Consider the following 14,756-nt stretch of genomic DNA (forward strand, 5'->3'; position numbering starts at 1 on the left):
TGCGTGCGCAACCAAGAGGCAGAAAGCACCACAGAACAGCATAGAGCAATGCAAAAGAATAAAATGAGTTTTTGTGCTGAAAACTGCACCAATCGAAATCATGATGGTTAGAGAATGTTAAATATGTTCAATATCCCTAACGGAATGCATGTCTTCGCCAAAAATTACAAAACACGATGTTATATTAATAATCCAAATGAACGTCAAACTTTGAAATATAGTCTAAAATGAGATGTTATTATCATTGAGACAACAGGGGTATACAAAAAATCCGATTGTAGCTTACAGCAGCCGACTATTTAAGTTTATAACGTTGTGGACGGCCACCAAGCGTCTTCTGCCTCACGGCTGCACGCGCATCTAGTTTTGTTGGTAAACGGGAAACCCGTGTATGCTTACGGACTTTTGACCCTAATTTTACGGCCTTTCTGAAGAGCCAATCAACACATTGCTTATTGCCAACCAATAAGCGTTCCCCACCGACCTCCCAGATTTTGGCGCTAAACAGATTGGCTTCAGAGCGAGCAGCGATGGCGGCAAGAGAAGTATCGGTGAGTTAACTAAGTTTTTCCCCATGAACATGTATAAACATGCAGAAACCAATTTGCGCGTCTTCGGATCATAGTATGTTTCTCCTGTTGCACATTATGTGATACATATGAATATGTATAATGAGTAGCATTAGGCCTATAAGTCACTATACCCACCAGAGCCATATAAAGGTACCTTTATATGGCTCTGACTATACCTCCAGCATATTTATAACCGATCTTGTCAGTTTTGGCATAGAAAGTATTTAACATTAAACAGAAAAGCATGCCAACTTTATTCAAAGTTTTTCCTCCTACCCATTTAAACGTCGAAATTGAAATGTGTGGTATTGCATCGCCACCAAACTAAACGGACTACCTTCCGTCAGGTTAGCAAGCTAGCAACACGTGCACTTTTGCATTCGTTCATTCTATTTTGGAAGTGAAATGGAAAACAAGTGATGACTTTTTGAAGTTCTATAGTCACTTGCTAAGTGAAAATGATGTTGTATTTTGACCTATTCCAGGGATTATAAATGTTAATTTAATGAATGGATAATGTACAATTAAGAAAAATGAATGTCATTCTAACCATGGTATCTGGTAGGCTAGGCTAGCGAAATGGTCTCTCAGGTTTCTACGACAACAGAATGTGCTTAGAGGAAGGAGCATTCCGAGTGAGCAAACATCCCGGCAAAGACGGTTGCTCTGCCGGGATGTTGGCAAGCCACATGTCTTCCTAACATTCCGATACTGAAACTGTATTTTCCAACGACACAAATAAAGACAAAAAATAGCTTTGTTCGTGATCCGTCACTGTCTCGGCAAAGCTCTGGTTCACAGCCACCTGTTCTCAAACAGAAACGGTTGATAAACTAACCTAACATATTTTTTGCTAGAACTAGTAGACAAAGTTGCTGAACGTATGTTATTTGAATGAATCATACACGGACCATGCTTCTGTTGCGATCAGCCATAATGTTACAGTAGATTCTGACTGGCTATCAGCAAGGTGCTGTAAGTAATGCATATGAATTGCTATGAATATTATTAATTATGACTGCCAAGCAGCTTGGCGGGCGGTCATATAGGTTTAGTCAGATTTTTTTTTCTTCTTTTTTTTTTTTTTTTTTTCGCATGCCCAAATTTCCGTCAATGATTCCAGGGACACTGAAAGACCGGGGTACACGAAACTTGGTGGGCATGTAACCCCACATGGATAGCATGGAACCATCGTTTTCGTTTTGATCTGTAGCCCCCGCTGGACTGGACCCCCGAAAGGAGGGTAGGGCAGACACAGTTCTCTGTGAATATCTTGAGAACTGTAGGGCCTAGGATGACCATTTTTTTCTGTATGTTTGCCTCCAGGGGTCATGTTAACCCATTTCATGTGCACAAACAGATACACACACACACATACATTCACAGTAATCATACGTATGACACATACTCACACAGTAGACATATGTACGCTTGCATGCACAGGCACATACGCAGGCACACACACAAGCACAACACACATAACATAAACATAACACAAACAATCAAGAATTTCTCAGAATTATGAACAGGCAAGATGGAGGTGGGGTTGTATAAAATAAATTTTAAATGTGAAATCTATAAACTAATCATGTTTTGGTACTTGTTGTCTAGCAGATACCAGTGAGAATTGAGTGTGGATAATGCAATTTAGTGAGACCGAATCATATAGGCCTTTCAGCGTGATTTCTTTTTGTGGAAAAAATGTGCTGGACTGGGTGGCGGTCATATTTTGTACCGCTCTGCGGTACATCTAGTTCCTGTTACTATAGACCTCTTCGCCTACAAAAAAGCAGCCATCTTTGACATCCGGTATCTGGCGATTTTTCCTATGGGAAAATCATAGATACTGTATATCTATGTGGGAAAATAACATTGGGATTTTGAATTATCGCACCTGTTAAACTCTCGCGGGGATGAAAAAGTCTGAAATGCAGACGTTTTCCCAAACACACGTTTGTCCTCTGCCTTCGAGTGGATACTGTGATCTCCGGTAAGTGAAGGCGGACACTTAGATTTTTGCTGCCCCAGAGCTAACTTGCCATAGGTAGTTAGCCTCAATTAACAACCGGATCTCCTTATATGGGCAAAGATGGCCGTTTTCGTTCTTTTTTGTAGGCGAACTTCAGAGGTCTATTGCAGAGGGAAGGTAAAGTAACGTGCATGTCTAACATAATGTGGAGACAGTACTAGCAATGCATTTAAAGATTAAAAAAGATGAAATCAAATGTCTCCCACAGGATCCAAACTCAGTGGAGAGCGTTATGCGCAGCTTGATGCAAATTCTTGCAGCAGCAGCCAGGTGGACAGGTTCAAAGGTATAAGGAGACAGGCTTGAGTGTAATATAGGCAATGTGCTGCAGTGCAGGGGGCACCATTTTCACATTAAAAAAAATATGCTGAAACATATTTGCCCAATCGGTATTGTTGTCGTGAACTACGAAGTCCGTGGGACTCATTTATCATTAGAATTGGAAGTTTTGTATTCACTCCAACACCTTTGGCGAGGGAAAGGAAAACAATTGCGATGCAAAACGGATTGCGAGGAAACTCATATGAAGTGTAATGTCACTGAACAAATGTTTGCATGTGTATTACCATATGTTATTTATGCTATAGGTTTTCAGACAAACTAAACATGTAGCATGCCATCACTAGAATAAGACAGAATGGGGTTTTGATGCCCCATCTGGGATGCAACAGTCATCATACTGAAGATGTAGTTTGAAATGCTCTTTCTCTGCACTCAACAAGAACTTTTATGTTTTGTGTTAATGTTTACCTAAACTTTATGCTCCAGCAATCAGACACCAGCCCGGCCCCTGACAGGCCCAAGTGTACAGAGAGAATTGCAAAGGTATAATATACATGTATACAGTGTACCCATTACGTCTGTTACGTTTAGTATGCAAATGCATGCATTTAAAGACTTAACCTTGAATTTCTATGCTTTTTGTTTATCAGACAGCGCTGTAAAAATGTGTGCGGGAATTTCGCATTATGATGGCTAGAGTTGCTAGCCTAGAAATCTAGACGCGCCCCTAGCGGCAGCAAAGCTAGTCATTGAAATGAACATGGACATTGAAATCGTATATAGAGTCGTTTGGTGGGTTTAACATAATGATTGATGGCAGAGTTGCAACGGTTTGGCTTGAATTCCCTGCTACTTGAAAAAAAAAACAAATATCCTATTAAGGCCCCATTATGCGTGCAGAGGGAATTTGAAAGACAACTGATTATCCCGCCCCTCGGACTGAGCACTGCGAACGGTGAGTGCCCAGACCCTACATTTTAATGTGGGTCTGGCTCGCCAGGCTTTAGAGTTGCAGGACTTAAATAAATTATGTGCAATACCTGCAATCCCGCACTGAAATGTAAGATGTTAACAGTATTTTATTTAATCCATTTCAAATTGTTTTACAGATAATTTCCTGCCATGTTCCAGGGGGGGAGGAGGAAAAGGGCGTACCCTGGTGTAGCAGTACCAAGTCTATCTGTGAAAACGCAAGATTTGAATTTCTGTCTGTTGCCGGAGAACACAAACAGAACCCCTAAATCGGAGGTACCACTCCTGCGAGCCGGACTTGGGAGGCGCACAATAAGCATTAAAGAGAATGCCGATCATGATGAGGTAATATTTTTATCTGTATTTCACAAACCTGGTCAGTTTTTTTTTTATATTCTATTTTGTGTATATATTTTTTATGTTATACATTTTATACTTAAACAACAAAAATGTACTTAAAGTGCTCTTTAAACCTGCTCTGAATCAGGGTTTCTATGTAATGTTATTTCTTAATGTAGATCTCCAGAGTCCTCATGGAGGAGTACCCTAAGATGAGGGGTTTAACGGGAGGCTGGCTGCTCTACAAAGCAGCAGGTATGGAGTATCACTATTGATAGATTATTTGTTAATTAAAAGGTACAGTCAGGGATCACAGAATATCACTGGGACATAGCCCTAAGTATATTCACTGGAAAATTGCATAGTATTTTCATAGCTTGCACTTAAAATTGTGTTTTACATCTGGGGCCGTATTCCCAAAGAATGTTAAGGCTAAAAGTAGCTCCTTACTGGCGAATTTAGGAGACTTTGGGACTCCTAAATGACCGAATGTGGGAGAGCTTTGAAGAACTCGAGAGGACTCCTAACTCACTAAGACCTAAGACTTATTTACAAACAATCTTAAAGGTTGATACAACCTTTAAGCAGCTGTTTGTAGCATTTAATGTCGTAATGCTACAGGAGCTCTTAAGCGTGAGGGAATAATTGTGCATTGTAACTGAGGGATGCAATAACGCCGTCAGCAACCAAAACCATTCATTGTCAACATGTAAACTAAATCTAAAAGCTTGTGCATGACTAATGATGTCAACCATAGCAACGGAGCTCTTCTATTATGTTAGAAATTATAATTTTTCCTTACTAAGAGTAGGTCTGAGCGGCCTTGTGAATAGATTAAGAGAAAACACCCTAAAACTTCTAGTGCAACTCTAGCAGTACTCCTAGTGGCAAGATGAAATGCTTCCTGAATGCGTCCCCTGATCCTTCTTTAAAATGATACAGCTCTTGTATCTTTCCTGTGAATAATTGTAGGTGGCAGTGGACAGAGGAACCTGTCACTTCTACCCCAAGGGTCTCAAGGCTATTCAGCCAAGATGCAAGTTTGAGATGTTGTTCATTGAGTGAGATACAGTAAGATCTAAATAGCGGGGATAGCCAGAATAGATGAAACACGTTTTAATCAAAGAGATCGTATCACACTGAAAGCTCATATTTTGTCACTAGCAAATAGCCTATATCGGTCCTTTGTCAAATACAGTTGCATTATCAGCCCTGACCAAAACCGTTCAGGAATTATTAATGCAAAAGTGGAACGTACATAATGTTTCATTCTCCCTCCTTTTCAGCACGAATGAAACAGCATGAGAGCATGAACCATATTGTTTCTCCCGTATTGTATTTGCCAAATTTGACAACAGTCTACATTTCAAATCATGCGGAACATATTGTTGACCAGGGGTGCTGAATAACAAAATAATCATGGATGTCCGACGATTTCTCCCCCAGCATATGATTCGAATTTAGACAGCTAAATACGCCATTTCAGCGCCGTGTATGAGTAGGTCTAAGAGTGAAGTTTTATAATGCCCTGGGCAGCCACATTCCACTGCATCCTTTCTGTAACCGTTTCGTGTCATTGCGAATCTTTGGTGTTAATTGGGCTTTAAACAGACAATCTGACAGGTTTTAGAAGATTAAATACAACCGAAACTAAAAAACAGACCAGGCCTCTACTGGAGACCGACCTTTAACCCAAACCTGTAGCCACGCCAGGCGTCTCTTTGGGACTCGGCTATTATTTGAAGTTTTACGGTACATACAGGTAATATATTCTATGTAATGAAATACAACTATTTCTGGTTTAAGTGCACCTGGGGAGCTGCCGAGTGCATCCAGCACCGCAGACAGTGTTTCAACCAGTGTAGAGAGACAAAGAGGTGCCTGATCACGTAGAATTGAGCATTTTGCTACTTAAAAGGATATTCCTGAGGATCCTGGATGATAATGGTTATGATGAATTATGGGTGCAAACTTTGTTTGGGAGCAAAATTACATTAATTTGTGGAGTTTTGAGCAAGGCCGATGTTTGCATTAATAATTAAATGGCTTATAGTGAAAGCACAAAGGGCAAGCTAGCATGTCAAAACACATGGGGCCAGATGTACATACATTTGCGAACGTAGCATTATCAGCGTCATGGACACACAGCAGATTGCGAATGCTGTCAGACCCAAGTTTCCGTCGTATTTATCAATCGTTCAATCTTCTAGTGTAAACTGCGCCTTTCTCTGCCTTTCTCCGCCCATAAACACAATTTCTTAACGTCCACAACTGAATGGCAGCGCCTACATACAAGCGCAGTTGAATGAAGTTAACTGATGACAACATTAAAAAGAATCAAACGTTTAGCGATCATAAAATAATACCATACATGATAAGATGTAAACAAGCAGGGAGATCATGAAGATCAGTAGTTCTACTCAGACTACTTGTGCACGTAGGCTATGGAAGATTGGTCAAATCTAGCAAGTACGAAAGTTTAAGTGAATGACGTGAAAGTGAAAGTAAGACATTCGAAAGGCCGAATAGTTGTATAAGTATACTTCTGTGGTAATGTGATGAGGGTCCCTATAGATAAACCAAAGTATTGTAAACGTTGAAAATGTACAGAGCTTAATTTGTTTATCAATAAGTAGACCCCAGGTTGTTTTAACTCAGTAGTATTCCTGTAAATATTATAATAATGTTTTCCAAAATGAATGTCAATGTCCTGTTTACAAGTCCAAGATTTTTTCTAATGAATGTTATAAAAAATGGTCACAAAACAAACTTGTCCCTAACATACAGAAACAGATCAAGAATTGGCTTGGAAAAACATCCTTTCTCCCCAAGCGGCAGCAACCCTCTTCACAAGGCAACTTTGCGGGAAAAGGAGGCAGATCCTCCGATGCGTGCGAGTGTAGACATCAGAGAGGACCAAGTCGTAGAATTACGTCGGGTCGTAGCTTAGTACTCACTATATGTGGAGGTACCGCCATCTGCTGGCCAAGATCAACCTTCATTTCCCAGCCCGCCCCATTTTTCAACTGGCCGGTTTTACACCTGGCCTTCGCGGAACAAGGTTTATCCCCCTGAGGTACAAAGTTAATTTGCCTTACCCCTTTACTAGCTGCTAATTAATTGACTTCTCTCCTTTTATCCTCTATTGCCGCTGCCACACATTTCAATACCTGGTTATGACGCCACGTATACCGCCCCTGGGTGAGACTTACCTTGCACCCTGATAGGATATGGTGGAGACTGCCCACACACGAGCAAAGTATGCATTTATTACCCTCACCAAACCATTGACTTAAATTCTTGGGAGGTGGGAGCACATCATATGTAGCACCTAACATAAATCTGATCTTACCAGCTTCCATGCCCCATAGATCTTTCCATGTAATCCGTCTTTTTCCCACCCCTTCCCAGTTCACCCACTGCCCTTGTTTTGCCTGCGACACTGCCTTAGTACATCTTACAGCCTCCTCCTGTCTATGCATTTCCTCCACTACCATTTTCCTCTTTTCTCCTGCAGAATGTTGTTATACCAGGACAAACCAAATCAAACTGTTGGAACACTTATGTACATATTTACACAATCGTGTTGTTATACCAGGACAAACCAAATCAAACGGTTGAACACAGTTGTTATATACATATTTACAGAGTAAAGAATAGGCATATTCACACTTCAAGCACATCTTGTACATGGTGGACAACAGCACAATAGATGTCTGCCCCAAAACATGACGATGGAGAAGTGGGGTCAAAAACTTGACTCAGTTCTTCCATGCTTAGGGGAAACAGCAGTTCAGGCAGCTGCACTCCAATTTCCTCGTTAATGTGTGTGATGTCCATGTCGGGGGTATTGAATGCCTGAAATAATAGAAGATTATCAAGATTATTAGAATCAAAGATTTTTAAAGACTGGTGTGCAGTCTTATGCAACCTTATATGCAACCTGCATACAACCACGTCAGGTGACATTAATAACTAAAAACATACAAACAGTATAACATAATAAAGGTAAACAGACAAGTCTTTGACAGATTGCTTTTGTGAAGATCCCAAAACTTAGCCAATCAGATTCAACATTGTATGGGGAAAGTAGCTGATGGAACCATACTGGTGCTTCCTTACCTCAACATGGTCAGGAGGGCCTACAGGGTTCTGCATCATACCAATTTCCCACAGCTGATTTGGGGTATTATTGTTCTCGGTGCAGATTGGATGGTTATTCCAGCCTTGTGTGAAAGTGTCCAGACCCTGCTGAATGCGGGGCAAGAACACAAACTGTGCACAAAAAAGGTGGGCACTATTTGATGGGTCGAGCAGGCCATCCTCCTCCAAGCCGTGGAGCACATTATAGTAGATGGAGGACACAGCATTCCAAACGTCACGCCACAGACGCTCTATCCTTAAAACGTAAAATAAAAAGCATAGTTACCAAAGTGTGGTAACAATTCCAGCTACGACTGTTGATATTGTGTAAACAAAGCTGAGGCATTTCATGTTTACTCGTAATCTATGTAAAAATACAAGTATTTTAAGATTGATCCCTGCAAGAACTTTTAACATCATTGAAAGAATTACACAGGTCTTACCTTTGATTATGGACACTTTTGCCTGAGATGAAACTCCCTCTGCCACAGCCACGAACTGCAAACATATGTCTGGCTACATCGACGTTTTCCACGCCTTGGTCTCCCCTGACCCTTGAGATGTCATAAAAAATATCTAACTAATTGGGATTATGTCAATAGGGACTGTACATAGGACAGACAGACATTTTTGCTTATTCAGTAAATACAAAACAAAACAAATCTTGTTACCTAGACGGACAGCTGTGTTGGCCTACAGCCTCGAGAATAAAATGCAGAGATGTTGATGCCTTGTTGTTATTGGCAACTTGTAGGTACAGGACCTATAAGAGCCAGTGAACACAGACAATGTAAAGAAGGCATTAAGGAGACACATCTCTCAAGTAAAGTTAATGTATAGAACGCTGGTCATATAGGGAAATAAGTCCCGACAGGGCAAACCGGACCTCGTCCTGTTCATCCTGTCAGGACTAATTTTCTGATAATAACCAGCGTTCTATACATTATCCCTTACATAATCACCGGCAAAGTATATATTGACTAAATGGTCATATCGTGGGGAGTTTATTGTTTTGTTTTGGCAAGTAGCTGTGTAAGAAGCGGGATAATGTATAGAACGCCGGTCATTATTGGAAAAATAAGTCCCTTCAGGGCGGAACAAGACCCCTCCGCTGCACGTCGGGGTCCAAATCGCCCTGTCGGGACTTATTTTCCCAATAATGACCGGTGTTCTATACATTATCCCTTACATATTTAACTACCGTCATATGGTGCAATACCAGGCATTCTGTGTGCACATTGGCAGTGGTAGACGCCAGTCCCACTATTAACAGTCACTATTATTATACAAAGAATTATGTTGAGTCTGCTCACTACTACATAATGTTGCTTTCAACATGTGAAAATGAGTGTAAACTCCACTATGGTACTAACCTTTCTTAAAAAACCATCAATTCCACCAAACAGTACCATATCTGCAAAATATAACAAAGTTATTAATAGCAATTCATATCTTAACGTTTAATAGTGTTTGGTGGTGGTGTGTGTGGAATGGGGGGGCAAAGTGGGAAGTGCAAAAAAAAAAAACAAGAGTAGGTGTGACATTGATGCCATTAGGTAGGAGTTAGAGTATGGCAAAGGGACTATTTCAATTGAAATACATTTTAACATGTGTTCGCTATATTTATTATCAACTAACCTGATTAACTTGTGGTTTGTGTCAATATGAAGGAGTGAGAGAGGAGCTGGCACACTGTAGCTCCTTCTCATTACACACCCAAGTCTAGTCATCCTCTGAACTATCCCAAGACCATCAACCCGGTGCATAGAGTTCCACACCCTGGTCCACTGAACCCTGTGGCCTAAAGCCTTCAACAGCCCCTTTACCATCCTGGAACCTATAAGATAATGGGGAAAATACCATCACAAGAGATTTGTTATTAGAGGAATAATGTGGGGGAAAGGCAGGTGAAATATGTCAAAACAATAAACTACAACAATCACTGTAGTGACAAAGTAAATGTTACTTTTAGAAGTTACTGCTATGGTGCAATATGCTTGATAGCAAGGAGAAGGTATGCATTAAATAACCAATTGCTGAAAAAATATCAACCCAAATTTGGTGAGGACTCCTTAATTCCTGAGATCAGGCAGTCAAGCTCATCGTCGGACATGATACTGTATCTGTCCCTTTTGCAGATACCCCACTGCCTCATCCTACGCTTTACGGTTTTTACTGAAACACCAAGCAGTTTGGTTATGCAGGGAATAGACAGGTCCACTTCAATCAATTCCAGCAGGTGGTCTTGGGAAATGATCAACTTGGGACGGCCTTGCTCTCCTGTTGTCTGCTTCACCACAACAGCTGTTCTTCTCTGATCAATTTGATCATTTAAGAGTGTGACCAGCTGGAGAAGACCTTCACGTACCTAAATGACAGTTTCTAATCATCAATGGGCCTCATTTATCAGTGAACTGAGATTAAATATTAGTGTAAAAGTCTTGCTCTTATTTCATACCTCTGGAATGACATTTATGTTTTGCGTATCTGTGACATCAAATAGTGTGCATCTGTGTGTGTGGGTGCAAGAGTGAGCTAGCCTACTAAAAAGAATAAAGACCAAAGAACAAACTTACCTCCTCTGGAAAATGTATGTGGGCAGACAGTGAATCGATCAGGTACATGTCACTCCTGCAGATGAACTCCACATAGTCCATGTCCAAAGGCTGTCTTTGCAAAGCCTGCTCCAACCGGGAACGTAGTCGATCAAGAATACTCTTTCCCACCATCGCCTGACAAAGGAATAACGGTGTGTTTCCACACACCGAAATTTCGCGTCGCTCTCATTGAGGTTGAATGGAGACGAAATTCGCCCCGGTTGGGCGACATGAAAGCGAATCGCCGAGGCAGGCGAAACAAAGTTGGCCAAAGTTTCACTTTATTTAAATGAGGACCATTCGAGAACCAATCAGGTCCGCGTCTTTGTGTTTTGAGGCGGGAGTTACAAAAAAGTCTGACCAAGATGGCCGAGACTACCTGAGCTGTAACACGAAAATTTGTATGTGATTAAAATGTTTCTACACGAACATTGGCACTTGTATCAACACGAATTGTGGTTTATATGCCACACGAACTTAGAGCACATACACCACTAAATAGACCACTATATACTGTATGTTAGTTTAAGCACTCAATCTTTTTAGCTAGCTGACAGGCGAAATGCTAGTATTTTAGGACATTGGATTGCATTGTAAACCTAGCTAGACAGCTAGGCTACATGCTGCAACACAGGTATGAAATATATTATGTCTTATTGACCTTGTTGTTTCTATGAACATGAATTGTTGTTTATAGGCAACATCAACTTAGTCGAGGCATAAAGACCCCTGGATATCTTCATTAAGTACTTAAACGTTTGAACTAGTTGATTAGCCTAATTAGCTCGCTTGCCACCACTGGCTAGACACTGCAGTCAAAAGGTTAGCGGTTTCGCCGTCACGCCACCGAGGCGAAATTTCGCTGGCCGAAAATCGCGAGGTGTTTCGCTGTGTGGAAACCCACCGTGAGACTGTCATCAAAAGGGTTTCACCATAGAAAACGCTTGAACGGGTTTATTCATTTACATTCAGATCTTGCCATAGACTTAGGTGGCGTTTACACGACGCCGGTTTTTGTGAAACCGTTGAGGTTTTGTTAACGGTTACACCTTGCGTGTACACGACGCCGGAAGTTTAGGAGACTGAAACCGATAGCTTTTGAAACCGGCTTCCGAAGTGGGAGCTTTTGAAACCGCCGGCTAACTTTCGCCGTGTAGACGCCTCTTGGTGCGAAGCCGGCAACTTTATGACGACATAGCCCCACCTCTCAACTCAGCCACGGCACTCGACCTGACACTAGAAGCACACTTTAGCTTAACTTAGTTAAACATTAGCTTACTGCATGTTAGTGTTTTCTCCAGTGGTGCTCAGACCTAATGCAATGTGTAGGCTAAGCATTTGAAATTTCACATAGCAGTCACATACCTTGAAAATGAACTTTATTAGTTTATAAGTTGAATTGAAAACCGAATTGTCTGTAGTCTCCTTATTTCATGCGACTACTAAACCAGAGCCCTTATTAGACATTCTCTGGCTTAACAAACTGTTTCAACAACGTTTTCTTCTACGCAATTCACGCAAAATTATCGTGAAGTTTCTGCACAGCGGCGCCATCGAATGGTCTGGCATATGCACTACAGCACATTTAGCCGGTTACACCTCTGTGTGTGCACGCGAGTTTTTTCTTTACCGGTGTCGTTAAAGGTGTGAAAGCGGTAAGAGAAAATTCACCCGGCGGTTTCATGTAGACGTACCCTTAGCCTAAGTGCTTGCTTGGTAGGTAGTCTACCGCATTATGTCTATGGTTGCTGTAGCAACCGCTACTGTGCTTCATAAACTGAGGAGATAACCTTGCAATTGTGGTTGAAATACTCCCAAAACACAAAGAAAACTAAACAAAATATACCTATGTAAGAAAATGGGATGTTGTTGTATTCCAAACAATAAACCATCAGTCCTGGAAGGGCATTACTACGGTTAAATATCACTATAATCTCCTAACTGGGCGCTATGTCCCATTACAACCCATCCATTTGATTCATCTTTTTGCTGTCCACTAGCTAGGCTATTTTGCTGTGGCGCGAACTAATCGTGACGTCACTTGCAAAGGCGCCTTCACAAAATAAACGTGTTCTTATATCAAATAATAATAGCAGATAAACATAAATGTGTGTACAGTATTACTGTTTATAATCATGAATGAAACCACTGAATCACCCTTACGAAAATGGAATGAATAATTCACCTATTTCGTCAACATTACTGCTACTGAACCTATGTCTAAAAAGCGGATGGGAATAGCTAACGTTAAGTTACGGCTCCGCTTCAACCCTTTTTGCGTTCACAGTATAAATTGAGCTACCACGTCACTCTTAATTAAGTTATAATCTTGCAACCCCAATGTTTGTCTGTTCTGTTAAGTTAGGCTAATGTATTTGTGAAGGTAACGTTAGCCTGCACAATGCAAAGAAATAAATCAATTATTCAGCCTAAGGAGACTGTTGCAAAGCACACAATATTCGTAATAATACAATATTATTATAACATTATAGGCCTACATTATTCGTATGTACACCCCTAGTTTATAAGTAAAACACCCACCTGTTGGCCTGCTTCCTCCATGGCATGCCTCTGCTCGGCTCTTCCATATGAAGCCAATCTGTTTAGCGCCAAAATCTGGGAGGTCGGTGGGTGAACGCTGATTGGTTGGCAGTAAGCAATGTGTTGATTGGCTCTTCAGAAAGGCCGTAAAATTAGGGTCAAAAGTCCGTTAGCATTGTATCTCAGTTTCACGCTCGTACTTTCAGTGTTGCGCAGCAAAGCATCGCGTAGGAGATTCACACACGTACAAAGTATTTGTGCAGGTACATATTTTTTTCCACACTTGTACAAAATATTTTTACAGATCCGCATTTCCCCCCGACATATGTACAAAACATTTCTACAGATGCACATTTATTTTACATAAGTACGTAATATTTCTACAGGTACATAATTTTTTCTACAGGTACGAAATGCCTTTGCACATTCAGAACTCCTTCTGCACAGCTGCAAAACTTTATTACACATGTGAACATCTTTACACAACCTCTCAATATTAATGACCCTATTTTGACTCCATAAAAATGGGCACACTTTCTTCTGAATTTCTGTCAATAGGTTTTGTAAAACATATTCATTTGTGCATATATATAAAAACTACATCTTCAGACAAGATAAAGTATAAATTCAGTTATGAAATCAACCTACAAATTGTATCTGTGCAAATTTTGGAAACAGAAGTAGGTAACGTTCATGGATCCATTCAGACCAGATCATTTCTAAACGGAGCAGCTGTACAACACAGAAAGGACAAGGGTATTCAAGGGACACTCTGTAGTTGTGGAAACTACAATAAAATGTGATGTTTTTTGATGATAAGCAAGTGAAAAAATTAATGTAGCCGTCTAGTCCAATAGACTCCCATTCATTTGGGACTCGCTCACGACCACCCCTAGGGGAATTATGGGTGAACTGCAACCACTTTCGAAAGAACGGGAGTGAACAGGCTCTCTGTAAACAGGTTCTGTTCAGACCGATTCAAACGAGGAAGAAGAAACTACAGTTTTAAACGCTGATTTACGCATCAAAATGTCCAGTTGTTGGGTGTTCAGATAGTTTTCGCAATCTTTTGTGGTTAATCCCTTTGAGTAGCTTGACAAACTAACTTCTGTTTCACAAAGTGAACGCACTGTTTACAAACAGTAAAAGGGTCCAAAATTGCTGCTGGGTGTTGTGCCAAAGTACTACGTTACTGTGGAATGATAGCGCTGTGCAGTGGGGGCTGCCCATCTGATCGTGTTCTGTTCACAGATCCTGTATCGCATGATATAATAGTGTACC

Source organism: Alosa alosa, chromosome 4 (assembly GCF_017589495.1).
Source record: "Alosa alosa isolate M-15738 ecotype Scorff River chromosome 4, AALO_Geno_1.1, whole genome shotgun sequence".
NCBI lineage: Eukaryota > Metazoa > Chordata > Actinopteri > Clupeiformes > Clupeidae > Alosa > Alosa alosa.